This window comes from Crotalus tigris, unplaced genomic scaffold, assembly GCF_016545835.1.
Source record: "Crotalus tigris isolate CLP2741 ecotype Arizona unplaced genomic scaffold, ASM1654583v1 scf7180000023617.9722795, whole genome shotgun sequence".
In the NCBI taxonomy this organism is placed as follows: Eukaryota; Metazoa; Chordata; class Lepidosauria; order Squamata; family Viperidae; genus Crotalus; species Crotalus tigris.
In genome coordinates, this window is record NW_024100081.1 from 1,071,193 (window position 1) to 1,087,469 (window position 16,277).

The following is a 16,277-nucleotide window of genomic DNA, read 5'->3' on the forward strand; positions in this document are numbered from 1 at the left end:
CAGAATACATGAGGTTCTCTGTTTTACAAGGGAGAGAGAAAGAGAGAGAGAGAGAGAGAGAGAGAGAGAGAGAGAGAGAGAGAGAGAGGGATGCCAGACCACATTACATGGCACCTCACATATGCTAGCTGAAGAACTGAATAAACACTGCACAAGAATGTGTTATGGGTGCCTTTGGGCAACTTTGTGTTCATTCTGAAGTCTTTTATAAAGCTTTCCAACATTTTCCCCTTAAGCTGAAGCACTGGATTTTGAGTGGCAGAACAAATTTATCTTCCTGTACTTAAAAAAAAAAGTTTTTCACTTTGAAAGTAATCAAAAAAGTCATAACAGTTCAAAAGCTTTAATGAGAACTGGAAAAAAAGAAAGAAGAAATATTCTGTCAAAGGCTTGTCTTCTCAGTTTTTAGGCTGGGAAGTCAAGTGATGATTGGGAGGTAAAAGAAATAGCTCCAGATTTAAAATGAATTGCTTGGCTTAAGAGTAAGACCTAGTTCTAATAAGCAAATACAGCATTCTCTGATATTTCAAAGATGAAAATACAGTTCCTTGATTAACTTGTGCTGTGGGCAGACAAACTAATAGATGCAAGTGGATTAGCAAAATCCAAATCTTTAGAATTCTTAAGTGTAAGATCAGTGGTGAGATTCAGCCAGTTCGCATCAGTTCTGCAGAACCAGTAGCTAATTTTTTGTTACCCAGGCCCAGAACGGACTTCTGGAAGCGGCATCCACACAGAGAACCGGTTGTTTATATATTTGAATCTGACCACTGTGTAAGATGTGATATAGTTGCCATCACAAGATCACAGCATGGGTCAAGCCGTGCACTACCTGATAAGTCAAATAAAACCACATACTACATTATTGTGTGAGGAAACTATAGTTCAATTTACAATTAAGGAACTTTCAGTTTGATTTATCAAATATCACACAGTGAGATGAGCTGGATAAAAAAAATCATATAGCTTTGTTTTTTTCATGGTGAAGGGAAAGAAAAATAAATGTTTTGTAATATGGACATTTGGAGAGAAAGGTTTCAGAGGAAGAAAAATTGTTTTAAAATGCCACTTCCTACCAGACAGTAGAAGATTTTAATATTATCAACCATAGTTGCTAGTCATCTTCTTATGATGGATGAAGTCACTGGCAACAGAGCATATAATACACAATTAAAAATAACTTGGCCAAATGCTTGAGCTGGTGCCAGAGATAATGAATTGGCTCAGGCTTTTCCAGTTTTGAACAGCAGAACAAGGGCATTTTCCAGATCCTTCAGTATATGAAATTCCATATTTTTTTCTAGCACATAGGAATATTGCAACACACAGGAAAGTGCCTGCCTTACTACTTGAATTTTAGAGGAGTGTTATCTTTTATACAAGATGTAAAAGCTCAAGAGAAAATCCACAGCTACCTAGTGTAGCTACCCAATGTGTCTTCGGTTAAATTATCCCTCTAAAAGGTCAATCAGCAAGTACCAGATGTGACATTTGGAGCAGTTCTCATTTCTTTTAGCTTTTCATTCTTCGGCAAGATAATGTTCATTCTGTGTGACAAGAAAGAGAAAAAAGCAAGTTGGTAATATCACCATCGTTGTCAGGCTCATTTAACAGAACTTCTTGTTTATCTGTCTTTGTGTTACTACAGGAGAAGATGCATTTTTCCCCATGGAAATTTGCTTATAACTTTTCCTTTTGCTACCATAAAATGGCAAAGCATCTGCAAAGGTTATGTTCAGGCTAATTTGCTGACGAATATGAAAAAAAGTTGGGGGGGGGAAGGCAAGTTTGCCATGGTGAGCTCTGTTGAAGATTGATTTTCCCCATAGATAGATAGATAGATAGATAGATAGATAGATAGATAGATAGATTTATTTATTTATTTATTTATTTATTTATTTATTTATTTATTTCCTGCCTTTATTATTTTTAGAGATAACTCAGGACAGCAAGCATATCCAATGCACCTTCCTCCTCCTATTTTCCCTGTAACAACAACCCTGTGAGGTGGGTTGGGCTGTGAGAGAGTGACTGGTGTCCAAAATCACTCAGCTGGCTTTCATGGCTAAAATAGGACTAGAACTCACTACCTCCTGATTTCTAGCTGGTGACTTAAACATTAGATCAGTGGTTCTCAACCTTTTCTTCACCATGGATCCTCTTTTATGGTATTTAAGACGTATCTCAAGATTTAAATCAAAACATTTCTTCAACCTTTCGTGGATCCCCGATGATGACATCATATCCCCCCGGGGGTCTGCAGACCACTGCATTAGACCAAAGCTAGGCCAGGCCAGGCCAGTGGAAAGTCATGGGTTGAAGCTGAAGCAGTTTGTTTAATGTTCTTTCTAAAGCAGGGGTCCCCAACTTTGGCAACTTTAAGACCTGTGGACTTCAACTCTCAGAATTCCTCAGAATTCTGTTCTAAAGTTAAGGCAAATTTGCAAGATTCTTTTCCACTGTCAGAAGACATCACCCAAGGTTGTCTCATGGTAGGAATCTTCCATTCAATTCTAGCAATTTGTCATGTTTAACCACATCCATAAATTGGTTCTCTTTTTATCTATTTTTAGCCAGAAATGACTAGAACATATTCAAGGTTTAACTTGAGGCCAGAGATAAGCTGCAGTTTAAAGGAAACCGTATTCTACAAAGTTTTTCTTTTGCTCTCTGTCTACATGAGATATATATTCTGCACCTTCACAGAATGGTCTATATGACTTCACGAAGACCAAACAAATTGTAGAAGAAGGTATTTTCTATTTTCTGGAATTAATCTTTGGATCAAATTAAATTCTTGTAATAGAATGTTGGCTTTAAATGATGTAAGAAAGGAATACCAGTCACAATGAGCTAGAAGTAACAATTACTAGAAGTAGTAATTCCACTACTTCTTTCTATCTTGGATTTCCATTGGTCACCTGGTTTACCACTGAAAGGAGAATGGGGAGATTGAACAATATTTTATTTATTTAACTTATTTATCAAACTTGTATGCTGCCCGTCTCACCAAAGGCAAATATTCTATGCTATGGTATAGGCAGGAGAATCAATATGTTGTAATGACGAAAGTATTTGGTTTGAACAGAAGAAATTTTAGATTTAGATCCCAAACTACTATTTGCTGGAATCCTTTGGCCATTAAGAGCTGCATAATCCATTCATATACTTAAGTTGCACTTCCCATTTTTGATTTTGCTGGGAAGGTCTGAACAGGGCTTCTGATAATGTCTGTTTGAAAGGAACAGGTCTCTTTGAGGAACTACGAGTATTTTCAAATGAAGGTGATTTCAAATCCTGTTTTGACTTTGCCATTCAATCCAGTCAGTTTGGCATTTCCTGGAAAAAGAAATTTCTTGGGAATGAGAAACAGGAAGGTCAGATTTGGCATGCTCTGATATAGGTAGGCATGATATCTCTATTCTGGATATCTTTTAGCTATTCATCTTCTGGAGATAATCTGAAAACATATGCAAATACTGAAAATGGAAGGAGTATATATGTGGCCATGCATTCTTTGGAAAAAGGTAAAGTAAAAAAAAAAAACAAAAACAAAACAGGGAGAAGTAAAAAGAGACTGAGCATTCGGGTCCTTGCAATTTAGAAATAGATGGACATTGAGAGGGGGAGAAAAGGAGGCAATTGAAGAAAGAAGCAATACTTGCAGATGAAAGGGATTGAGCTTAAATCACAATAATGTGATGCCTGCGGAATCCCCTAAACTGTGAGCACAGTCATAATATTCACAATACCATTTGATCCAGAAATATACCATCTTTTCCAGGATAAGGTTTATGGGTAAGGAGTAGGGCCAGCTTCAAAAAGCAGAGGGAATCAGAAGAAAGAAGTATTGGGGCGAGAACAAAATTTCAATTTGATTTAGCATGAGTGACAATTAAAGCCAACACAGTTGATACAGGGATACCAGATGTCTAACCAAAGAGGTACACGTTCTCTTTTTTGTCTCATGTCCTCCCTCTGAAAAGCATAGCCATAAAATCAAATATGGCTCATCTTGAGTGGTCTGCTTTTTGAAGTTGGACCTGGCTCCTTACAATGAATCTCAATGAAAGTCATCATTCAAACCTTTGTGTATAATAATAATAATAATAATAAAATAATAGTGCCGCTTATGCAAAGAAGCTGAAGAAACAGTGCATTGGAAGATCTGCAAAAAATAACATTTGCCTGTAAGCAAAAACTGGTGGGATCATAAAATAGAGAAAGTTATAGAAAATGATAAAATTAAACTGCTCTGGGACTTCAGAATTCAAACAGACAAGCACCTGCAACATAACACCCCAGACTTAACAATTGTCGATAAGAAAGACAAAAAAGTCTGGATAGTGGACGTGGCAGTGCCTGGAGATAGCAGAATAGAAGAGAAAGAACTGGAGAAGATAACAAAATACAACGACCTACAAATAGAAATAGAAAGACTGTGGCAAAAGCAAGCAAGGGTAGTACCAATAGTCATAGGCTCCTTGGGCGCAATCCCAAAACAACTGGAGCACCACTTGAACACCATTGGCATTGACAAATTTGCTATTAGTCAATTGCAAAAGGCGGCCTTATTAGGAACTGCTTCCATCCTGCGACGATACCTGTAATACCATCAAACATCCACATCTGCCTATCCCAGGTCCTGGGTAAGGACTCGATAGGTAGACAAAATGCCAAATCCAGTCTGAACATCTGTCTGACTGTGCGATGATCCATCAATAGTAATAATAATAGTAAAGTTGGAAGGGACCTTGGAGGTCATCTAGTCCAACCCCCTGCTCAGGCAGGAAACCCTATACCATTTTGGACAAATGGCTGTCCAGTCTCTTCTTGAAAACTTCCAGTGTTGGAGCATTCACTGCTTCTGGAGGTAGGTTGTTCCACTGGTTAATTGTTCTAACTGTCAGGAAGTTTCTCCTTAGTTCTAGGTTGCTTCTCTCCTTGCTTAGTTTCCACCCATTGCTTCTTGTCCTGCCTTCAGGCACCTTGGAAAATAGCTTGACTCCCTCTTCTTTGTGGCATCCCCTGAGATATTGGAACACTGCTATCATGTCCCCCTCGTCCTTCTCTTCATTAAACTAGACATACCCAATTCCAGCAGCCGTTCCTTATATGCTTTAGCCTCCAGTCCCCTAATCATCTTTGTTGCTCGTTCTCTGTACTCTTTCTAGAGTCTCTTACCAGTGTATAAGGAGCAAAATGGAAAAGGCCAGTGCATAGCAGAATTCAATATGTGACTAAAGGAGTGGTGTAAAGGGGAAGGCTTTGGATATATTAGTCACGATGTCTGTAGCTGGTCCAATGAAAAGATGTACAAAAGAGATGGTTTGCATCCATCAAAGAAAGGGACTGAGTTACTTGGCTATAAATTCACAGATTTTCTGGAGGAAAATTTAAACTAAACAGCAGGAACAGTGAGTTAATTGATACAGAACAACCCTGTCCCCAGCAATCTAAAAATTATAGGGCTATCAGTGCATGTAACATAGATGTGTGGACAAGAATACCAACCTTGCTGTCAAGCAAAATCAAGCCTCTAATAGCGAGTGCCACACAAAGTGCACTAACCAAATAGGTGATAAGACAATAGGAGAACTCAGGCACCATACAGGTTATGTAAAAAGTAAACACAGGGCCAGTCATAAAGGACTTAAATGTCTATACACCAATGCACAGAGTATGAACAGCAAACTATATTATATTATATTATATTATTATATTATATTATATTATATTATATTATATATATTATAGCTTCTTAAATTTAGTCTGCTTCTTTCTTGTCCTCATCCATCTACAGACTCAATAACCTACATTTACAGTATTATTTCCTGATTCCAGTAGTCAGCTTCAATCCAGCCCCTTCAAATCTATGATCTCTGTAGTCTGTAGATCACATGACTTGTCATATGTTTCTGGAGTGAAATTTGAAACGTGCATCATAGTCAATTCAATATCATTAGTAGCATATATTCTTGAAAATAAGGATTTGTTAAAAATATCGGAATTGAAAAAGCAGTCTTTCTAATGCTGTAAAAAAGTAAATTCACACATATATATGTAGGCCTAAGTATACTTTTTTGCAATTTTTTGCTGCAATTTTGTTGTGGATGTCAAGAAAGTTTAATAGGTAGTGTGTCTTCCTTTCCAATTGTTTGTGTTCTCCTTTGCCTCTTCAGATATCTAGTAACACTAACAATTCCAATTGTAGTAATTTTCTCTTTATAACTTATTAAAATTTCAAGTTCTCAATTCCCTTTGGAGGGATATTGACTTACAGGTTTCATATTACTGTGCATGCATATCTGATAAACCTTGTCATTGCACAATTATGCAGACTGTGGGAGAGAAAGAACCATGTTTCACATATACATGCAAAATGAACATTCAGGTCAACGAGAGGCTCTGCCCCTTGCCCCCAAATCACTAAAATAGATTGGACAATGGGAATATGTTTAGTTATTTATGCATAGTAAAGAACAGGAAGAAGAAGATTGACTTCCTACTCTTTGTTCACAGCAGCTCTCCACTGTAAGGATGTGAACTTTGCTTATGATCGTTGTAGAGTGCATAAGCAAATAAACACACATTGTAAATTGACTCTGCAATTTGAGCTACACAGTATTTCTTATCAACGGACACTAGTAAAATCTGTGCACTGAAATAGATAATTTGTGGAGTTGGAAGTAAGAAAATTTCATGGAGGAGGAAACTCTTCTCCATTTTCGTCCTTATGGAGCAGAGAGTTCAAGTTTACAGATCCCCATTTCAGGCTTCTTAAAGTACCTGAACCCCATTCTGAAAAATAATATGGCACCCTCATCTTGTGCAAGCTGAAATTCTTTGCTGGACTGTAAATCAATGTGATATAAGCAGTCAAGGGATACCGAGAAGTTGAACATATTTACCCTTTTACATCTCTGTAAAATGCAGCTTAGCCATATTTCTGCTTGTCTCCGTAGTGCCAGATCACATAAATAAAGACAGAGTCTTTTCTTCTTTGCCATTAAATTTCTGGGAAAGTTTCTGAGGCTTGTCTGTTTACAGGGGGATTTTGTCATTTCTTCTTATTTTTTTTCCTGTTTTAAAATATAAATCTTTAAATAGCACACCCAGATTACTGCAAAACTGAAATAATTTAAAACCTAGAATTTACAGTGAGGGCTGAGAGCCCTTTTTTCTCTTTTGTGACCTAGCTCTTCTGGAATTGCACGTTCTTCATTCTTACTAAAGTGAAATTTTGGCTCCTTCCAATATCTCCATAAATAAAGATTAAAGATGCCTCGTCAGCGCAAACTGAAAGATTAATTTGCCAACCCATTTAAAAAACAAAAAGCCAACCAACCAGTCCTATTTTATTTTATCATTTTCTTTCATTTATTTTAATAGATGATAGATGACATATGAGATAGATAGACAGACAGACAGACATCCTTAGACAGAATCTCAAAAGCCATAGCATTAATACAATTCTTCCCTCTGGTGCTCTATAAGGGAAAAGCCAACTCAGCTTTTTTCAGGGTTAGAAAACATACTATATATTCACCTATACCTGTGATAGCTTATTGTTGTGAAGGTACTGAAGAATTTAATAAACAATATAATGAACCTGAGATAGAATTATAAGTTATCTGTATATGCCTGAGCATATTTAAGTCTGTTTGAACTGTTGCTACAACAATAAAATGAATACAACTTGACTACACATCAAATACACATCAAATGGATTGTCTAAAAAGTGTTGTTCCTTTATTTCTCAACTGGACATTGTTTTTCCACTATTCCCTTCAGTATTAAAAAATAATATATCTATTATTAAAAGACCAAACATTTGTTTCTGGAAGCAAATCAAGCCATTAATTCAATCCACCTGTCGCAAAATTATCTGGTTAACACCACGATGAACATACTTAAAGCATTTTAATTCTTTTCAGCATATCCAACCCCTTTTTTGTTCTTTCCTTTTTTAGTTGTTTAAAGCAGAATGAAAGTTTGTTAGTTAAGATTTCCCCTTCCTTGTACACTTTGCATTGCAGAGTGACACAATTTAAGTGACAGCAATGCAATCTTCCTGAACACCTGGATTAGCCAGGCCCTTTGTCTCCCATTTATAACCGATAAGAGGATTTGCATTTTTATAAACCAGATAGAGATCACAGGACAAAGAGAATTTCCATTGTATAAACAAATGAAACATATTCTGAGTTCTTACACTTCTTACATCAAACATAATCAATTTTGTGTAACAGCTTCAGCAAGGTCTTTCCAGAAGGTCTATAGGTAGAGGTGTTTTTCAGTCTGATAAAGTGTACCGGAGCCTTTAGAATGCTTGCTGCCAAACTAATGACTGATGTACAGCAGCATAACTTGTTACAAGACACCCATCACGGGACATTGATAATATGGTAGATTTCTGCATTGGGATTACCATTGAGTTGCACTGAAAATACAATGTTTCTAAGGAGCAATCATAATGTACAGGTAGTGTTCAATTTACAACCACAATTGAGCTCAACATTTCTGTTGCTAAACAAGGCTGTTGTTAAGTGAGTTGCACCCCATTTTATGACCTTTTTGGCCGTAAGGCAATCACTGCTGTTGTTAGGTCAATCACATGGTTGTTAAGTGAGTCTGACTTCCCTCATTGATTTTGTCTTTTCAGAAGCTGGCTAGGAAGCTTGAAAATGGTGACAATATGACCCAGGGACAATGCCACCATCATAATAAATACATGCCCGTTGCTAAGTGACCAAATTTTGATCACATGACCATGAGGATGCTGCAACAATTGTAAAAGTGAAAACTGGTCAAAAGTCACTTTTTCTCAGTGCTGCTGTAACTTCGAATAGTCACTAAACAAATGGTTTTAAGTTGAGGACCATCCGTAACAGAATAACAGAATGGGAAGCGACCTTGGAGGTCATCTAGTCCAACTCCCTGCTCAGGCAGGAAACCCTATACCATTTCAGACAAAAAGTACTGCACATAGAAATGGCGAAAATCTCCGCCTATTTGAAGGACCATTCACAAGAGAAATATATTTCGGTTTGGAGAAGATGGATTGATTATATTCAAAAGAAATATGAGACTGAAAAGTATTATCTTGCTTATGAGTAGATTTTAGATTATCATTAATAGTTTAATATGGTTGAATTTATATTATTTTTAGTGTTATGGTTTAATTATATTATTATTTTTGTTTTTAATTAGTTAATACTTGTTTTGAAAAGGAGTTAAAGTATGTTATAGATTGTTTGATAGTATAGTTGGGTAATGTTAGTTAGATTATGATTGTTTATTTGTTACCCTGTAATCAGCTCTGCGAAGTGGGGGAGGGGGAAGGGGTGGGAGGGGTTTGGCTTATATTGTATTAAATTTGTAAAACTTTTAATTAAAAAAAAGTACTGCACATAGGCTAGCAGTTCAATAGCACAAGATACCTGGTTGCTTGATCCATTCTTTTTTCCCGAATGATCTTACCTTCCTTTCCTTTATACAGGAATCCTCACGATTCAGACTGAGTATTGATTTATTCATCAATTTTGTATGCTGCTTGAATGAAGGAAACTCTAGTAGCCCTTGGTAGCCTTTGTGCCAGGCTAATACTCAGGAGAGCCTCTGCAGTTGTTGATTGCCTTTTCTATGGTGGATGATCCATTGCACAACCTACTTATTAACCTGTAGCAAATGATTTGCTATAGCTCATTACTCTATTAAAATTTATTCTAATGCACGGGACAGCATTTTAGCGGCTAAGAATATTTATGCTGCAAGATCCATTCCTCATGCTGATATTGGATCTCTTCTATTGACTCTTGTTAATGGAGAAGGTTCTGTTATTACAGCTTCTTATGAACCCCATTGATTAAGTCAGCAGCAGATTTGATTTATAATGGAGTCCTGACCGAGGGAGGAGAAGAAGGGGACACAGAAAAATGGGCAGTTCAATAATTTGGAATATTATCGATTGATGTATTTGCAGCATTTCAATATTGCTGGCTTCTTAGAGAAATCTGGCAGCTTGCAATTTTGCAAAATCCATACTATTGTGTAAGTGTCCCCCTCCTGCCAACCAAACACACTATAGTGCCAGAATGACATTTTCACTCTACAACATTCAAAAGCCTCCCCCCCCCCAAAAAAAATATATGTCTAGAAAAATGTAGAAAGGGGGCATCTGAGGAAAGATATTCAACAAAATAGGGAAAAGGCTTCAAAAGCAATGCATAGTATCCTGTACCCATATCCCTGATCTGTATGAGAGGATCACCAAGTTGATCCCTGGGATCAAATGAACCGGATAGATTCCATCTAAATAATCCTGCAGATATCTGGGCACCAAAGTATAAAAGGCTTTATGAATTAAAATCAGGCTGATGAACAGTACTCAGAAGCCAATTGGGAGCCAATGCAACACCCACAGAGCCTCTGTTATATGAAATTGGTGCCTCCCTCCCACTAGTAAACACATTTCTTTATTTTGCATCAGAGGCAGCCTCTCAGTCATCTTCAAAGGCAGTTCAACATAAAACACATTACAACAGTCAATCTGCTACGTAATCAGGTCGTGAGATACAGTTGCCAGGGTTTCAGCGTAATTGTAAGTTTATTACAGTTAGACAGAGCATAAATTACATAAAACAGAGCAAAATATAATTTCTGCAAAACTGACTACATTAGGTAATACAAAAAAAAATCTGAGGACTAACTAGCTGAAAATATTCAAAATAATTCAGCCATTCCTACACATTTCACTAGATGCACCCTTAGCTTGATAGCCACTGTCCACAATTTGCAGTTACAAGTATCACTTGGAATTTTAGAATACATTAGTCCTTGACTTATGAATTTCCATCATAGGTCATGACAGTTTAAGTCAAGGCACATGACAGGACCTGATTTTATAAGTTTGTTTGTTGCAGTCATTAAGTGAACGCTGCACTGAATCATGTATTCCTATGGAGATTTTTTTTTTTTTTTGCTGGAAACCAGCAAAAAAATTTCATAAATTGTGATCATGTGATTATGGATACTGCAACTGGCCATAAAGGTGAGCCATTTGCCAAGCACCTCAAATGTAGTCATGTGACTACTGGAGAGTAGTGATCTGTAGACACTGGAAGTCTGGAACCAGGTCATAAGTAATTTTTGAACAGTCTGTCATAACTTTGTTCACTAAACAAGATATGTTTAACTTTCCTCCCCCATATTTAGGGCAATTTTCTTTTTTAATAAGTGGAGAAAATTAAAGGGAATCTTGAAATGAGACACATCTAACAATGCATCTTATCTTTGATTGCATTTACTCTCAGGATTATAATTTTTAACATTTGGGATGTGCAAGATAATACAAATGTTCCAAATATGGCGTTCTAAGAGATAAATGCCTATTTTGTAGCCAGACATGTTTGGAATGCTACTAACCATTCTGGTTTAGAGATTACATTTGGAAAACCTCAAGAATAGCCAGTTTAATGTAGCCTGGATAAGAAACAAAGCTTCTTCCAGAGACTAATAAAATTAATGGATCCAAACTGCCAGAGAAAAGCATCTCTTAGATATTGGGACCAGCCCATTGCTCCCAGGGAACACTGGTGTTTTGTAGAAGGTAATTTAAGGAAAAAAAAAAAAAACTGGTGAGAGTCATTTTGAAACTATGGCAAAATGCATCCATTAAAAACAAAAATCTTGTAGTAGCAAGAATAGCTCCAAAATCACAAAAGAGCAGCTGTAATCTATTTTTTCATTCATTATTTAAATGTTTATAGGTGATTGAACATCGCTTTTCCTCGGATGGAGTTCCAGAGAGCCAGGCAATACATACACAAATATAGCCTTGAAAGACTTGTCTCTGCAACCTGGAGAACTTCTGCCTGTCAGAAGCACTAATTTACCAAGTCCTCGGGTTTGCTGCCCCATCTGACTGCAATTATTTTAATCAAGCAACCAAATAAGCAAATTACCTAAACAAATGAATGAATAAATAAGCAAAGCCCTGGTCTTTTTTCATTATTTTTACTGTATATTTTTAAAGTTCTGAACCACCTATTGCATTATTAGAAAATAAGAACTTGAGAGCCGTATGACCACACTCTCAGCATTCCCTCTGGGCAAATTTGGATAGACCACAGGTCGGCAACCTGCGGCTCCGGAGCCGCATGCGACTCTTTGAGCCTTCCCCAGTGGCTCCCAGCCTCCTCTGCCTTTGCAGAGAGAGTCAGAGACAGAGAGAGGCAATTGCGCTTCCCTGCTTCCTTCTCTCTCTCTCTCTCTCTCTCTCTCTCTCTCTCTCTCTCTCTGTGTGTGTGTGTAAAAGATTGCACTCACAGTGTTCTCCGAGGAGCTGAAAAGCTTTCTGGACGGAGCTCCTCCCTTTGCTGCGTCTCTGCAGGAAGCAAGAAGCAGGAAGGGCAGGAGAGAGCTAGCTAGCCCAGCTAGGCTGACTCAGGAATTCAGGGAGTTGAAGTCCATGAGTCATAAAAGAGACGAGGTTGCTTACCCTGAGCTTGTTGGACAACAGCTTGAAGCTTGCCAGGTGAGCAGCAGATAGGAGAGAGAGAGAGAGAAAGAGAGAGAGGGAGGGAGAGAGAGAGAGAGAGAGAGAGAGAGAGAGAGAGAGAGAGAGAGAGAGAGAGAGAGTGGGGGAAGAGGAGTGGCAGGCAGACCAAGGGCAGATAGAGAGGGAGGGAGAGAGAGAGACAGGCAGAGAGAGAGAGAGAGACCCTTTTGACATCTAAAATGAAGATAACACTGCATATATCCTTTTTTTACCTGTATGTGTATGTGTATGTATGTGTATATATATATGTGTGTGTGTGTATACATATACACACACACATATACACACACACAAACACACACACACACAAACACACACCTATAATACAGGTAAAAAAGGATATATGCAGTGTTATCTTCATTTTAGATATCAAAAGGATTTTGCGGCTCCCGGTGTTTTGTTTTTGGTGGGAAATGGGTCCAAGTGGCTCTGTGAGTGTTTTGGGTTGCCTACCCCTGGGATAGACAATGCTGAGCTGGAGGAATGACTGGGTACAATATCAGTTATATTTTTATGGGATGATGTAACTTTAAGCTATCCTCATTCTGGGCTGTAGGGCTAGCATGGTAGAAATTGAGGAACAGAACGTTTGAAATCTATCCAGCATATTAAAAAGCAGAGATATCACCCTTGCTGACAAAAATCTGTAAGTCATATCTATGGTTTTCCTAGTAGAAAACCTAGACTGTGAGAGTTGGACCATAAGGAAGGCTGAGCACCGAAGAACTCATACTTTTGAATTGTGGTGTTGGGGAAGACTCTTGAGAGTCCTTTGGACTACTATCAGTCAATCCTAAAGGAAATCCCACTCTGACTGTTCTTTGGAAGGACAGGTACTGAAGTTGAAACTCAAATACTTTGGCCATCAAATGAAAACTAATTGGAAAAGACCCTGATGTTGGGAAAGATTGAAGGCAAAAGGCAAGAGGATGGCAGAGAATGAGATGGTTAGATAGTGTCATTGACATAGTGAGCATGGGTTTAGAGACTCTGGCAGACATTGGAGAGCAGGGGCATGTTAAGGTTCATGGGGTTGCGAAGAGTCAGACACGATTTAGTGACTGAACAACAACAACAAAATTTGAAAATTAAGCTTCCTTTCTGCTTTCAAAGGATGAAAGTGTTAGAGTTCTTCTTGTTGCACCTTATAGAACATCATTATTTCCTTTTATATTGTCATGAATAAGGTGTAATCAGTTATCCCATTTTAAATGTGTGTAGTCTATTAATCATAGCTTTCAATAGATATGGAAAGAGTTGCCACGAACTGGTATTTACATGGAAATCCTGAACATATATTCCACTATAGAGGATATACCTAAACAACACATATTTATACCCAATTTGTCTTTTTCCTCAATGACAGATTATTTAGATGCTGTTGGTGTTGATTTCACTCCTGGATATGAACTGGAAGGAAAAACTATATCTGTCAAAAGCATCAATTTGTCCAGTAGACTCTGCATTTGTTGTAAGAAACTAGTCACCTATCCTTTGCAGGTGATGATTTATTGCACAGAGCAATATGTGACAAGGAGTAATTTTTCATGTCAAGTAGAGCCCTGGTGCCCAGCACTTAATTTCCTCTAAGTCCCTTCAAAACAACAACAATGGAAAGTGAAACAGGACTTCTTGCTGGTAATGGTCCTGAAGCTACGGGCATCCCATTGTGAGAAGCCATCGCTTTCCTACTGGGAGACTGGATGTCCCACTACAGAAACTATGATACTATGAGAATGAAACTAGAGAGATATCATGAAAACTAGTCTCAGGTGTTTGTCTAACAGTTGGATAGAGTCTTCTGTTGACAGCTCTGAACTGCCAGCAATAAAAGTTAGATCTAAGTTGTCGTTTTCAGATCCCTAAGGGCAACAAAAGAAGCTCTCAATTAGTTTTCACTTCACTGCGGCTTCAGAAGTAAAAATAATGGGGAAGTTAGATTTTTGCCTCTAATCTACACCTGTGGCCTGCCATTCTCTATTTCAGACATCTTGAACCTGCATTGTAAACAGCTTCATCAGTTAGCTAATCCACTAAACCTCACAGGAGTTTGCTGTGAAACTCTTATGAATGTTAATGGACCAATGGCAAGGCATTCATATCTATGTACAACTGATTATTTATCATTAGTTTTGCAAAATGTTGTTCCATATCACATATGCTTCAAATGCAGATCTCCCACATGGAAGTAAGAAATCATGTTGCCTACAGTAGGTACTTGTAAATAATGTATATAATTGAAAATGCCATCTTAAAATATTGTGGGCTATACTCTACTAACTGATGTATAAAGAAATCCAAAAGACTGTAGCATAGCTATTGTGGTATACCTGGAGATTGGAAAGATACTGTACACCACAGATCTCTTCCATGATTTTGTTGTTGTTAGTTGCAAAGTCGTGTCCAACCCATCGTGACCCCATGCAGCCAAGAAATTAAAAGACGCTTGCTCCTGGGGAGGAAAGCTATGGCAAATCTAGACAGCATACTAAAAAACAGAGACCTCACCCTGCTAACAAAAGTATTTATAGTCAAGACCATGGCTTTCTCAGTGCAATGTATGGCTGTGAAAGATGGACCATAGGAAAGGTTGAGCGCAAAAGAATTGAGGCCTTTGAACTATGGTGCTGGAGAAGATTCCTGCGAGTCCCCTGGACTGAAAGGCAATCAAACTGGTCAGTCCTAGAGGAGATCAACCCTGACTGCTCTTTAGAAGGCCAGATCCTGAAGTTGAAACTCCAGTACTTTGGCCACCTAATGAGAAGGAACGACTCTTCCATGATAGGAAGTGGTTTATGCTTATTGTCTTTTGCAGAAATTACTCCTGCTTATGGCATGACTTACATGGTGAATATTATTTTGAAATAACAAGGGAATACTTTTTGCACAATAATACTGTAAGAATGGAGTGGATTTTTATGGTTGGTCCTTTTTTTAAGTGGTATTAATATCATGTAGGCACTTTGGTTTTTGAAGAAGTCCAAATAAATGATGCTAGTGGTTATTCATGTATTATTATTTTTCAGAATGCCTGTAGAACAATGGTAAGATACTTTATTGCTATATAGTGATCTAAAATTCTTAATTGGAGAAGCAGGATAATTGGGCCATCTGTCCATTCCATTCTGAAATATTTATAGCCATCACACAGATCATATATTGCAATGTTAGCAATCTGTAGAACTTAACACTATTTTGCAATACCTAGGAGGCCCTGTCGACAAAAATGTAGGCCAATGACCAACAGTTTGCACCCATAGATCTGAACATGTCATCTGTTGCAGAAGACATAACAGGACTCAGTAATTATATCAGGAAAGAAGGCATATTGTTACAGTAGTAGCAGATAATTGAGCAAAAATATGACCGTGGTCCACTTATTTTCTATAGGAAACACATTCACATAGACCTTCTCATTTCTACGTGTCTGAAAAACAAGCAGCCAGGATGAAATCATGTTTTGAGGAGGTTTTGCTTCTTGGAGAACAGTTAGCTTTGTATTATTACACCTAAACCCATGCATCCTATTGAATATATTCACCTTTATATTCGGGTGGGTTATAATATGGCCAGTATCTTTTTGTATGGAGCCAATAGTAATGCCTTGAATGAACTGTGCTTCTGATTTTTCTGTAAGTATAAAGAGCCACCCAAAAAAAAAAAAAAAAGATTTAGTGGAACATGGAAAAACTCCTTGCATGATGAAGTGTTAACA

The 16,277-nt window shown here is 37.7% G+C and overlaps 2 long non-coding RNA genes across 2 annotated transcripts in view; one reads left to right on the forward strand and one right to left on the reverse strand.

Moving 5' to 3' along the window:
- Positions 1–16,277, forward strand: part of LOC120297360 — a 360,175-nt gene that overhangs the window by 93,120 nt on the left and 250,778 nt on the right. The window lies entirely within an intron of this gene.
- Positions 347–10,052, reverse strand: LOC120297361. Its single transcript, XR_005553777.1, has 3 exons — positions 9,484–10,052; positions 6,912–7,082; positions 347–1,547 (listed from the first exon to the last, which is right to left on the reverse strand). It is a non-coding gene; the product is annotated as an uncharacterized LOC120297361 (long non-coding RNA).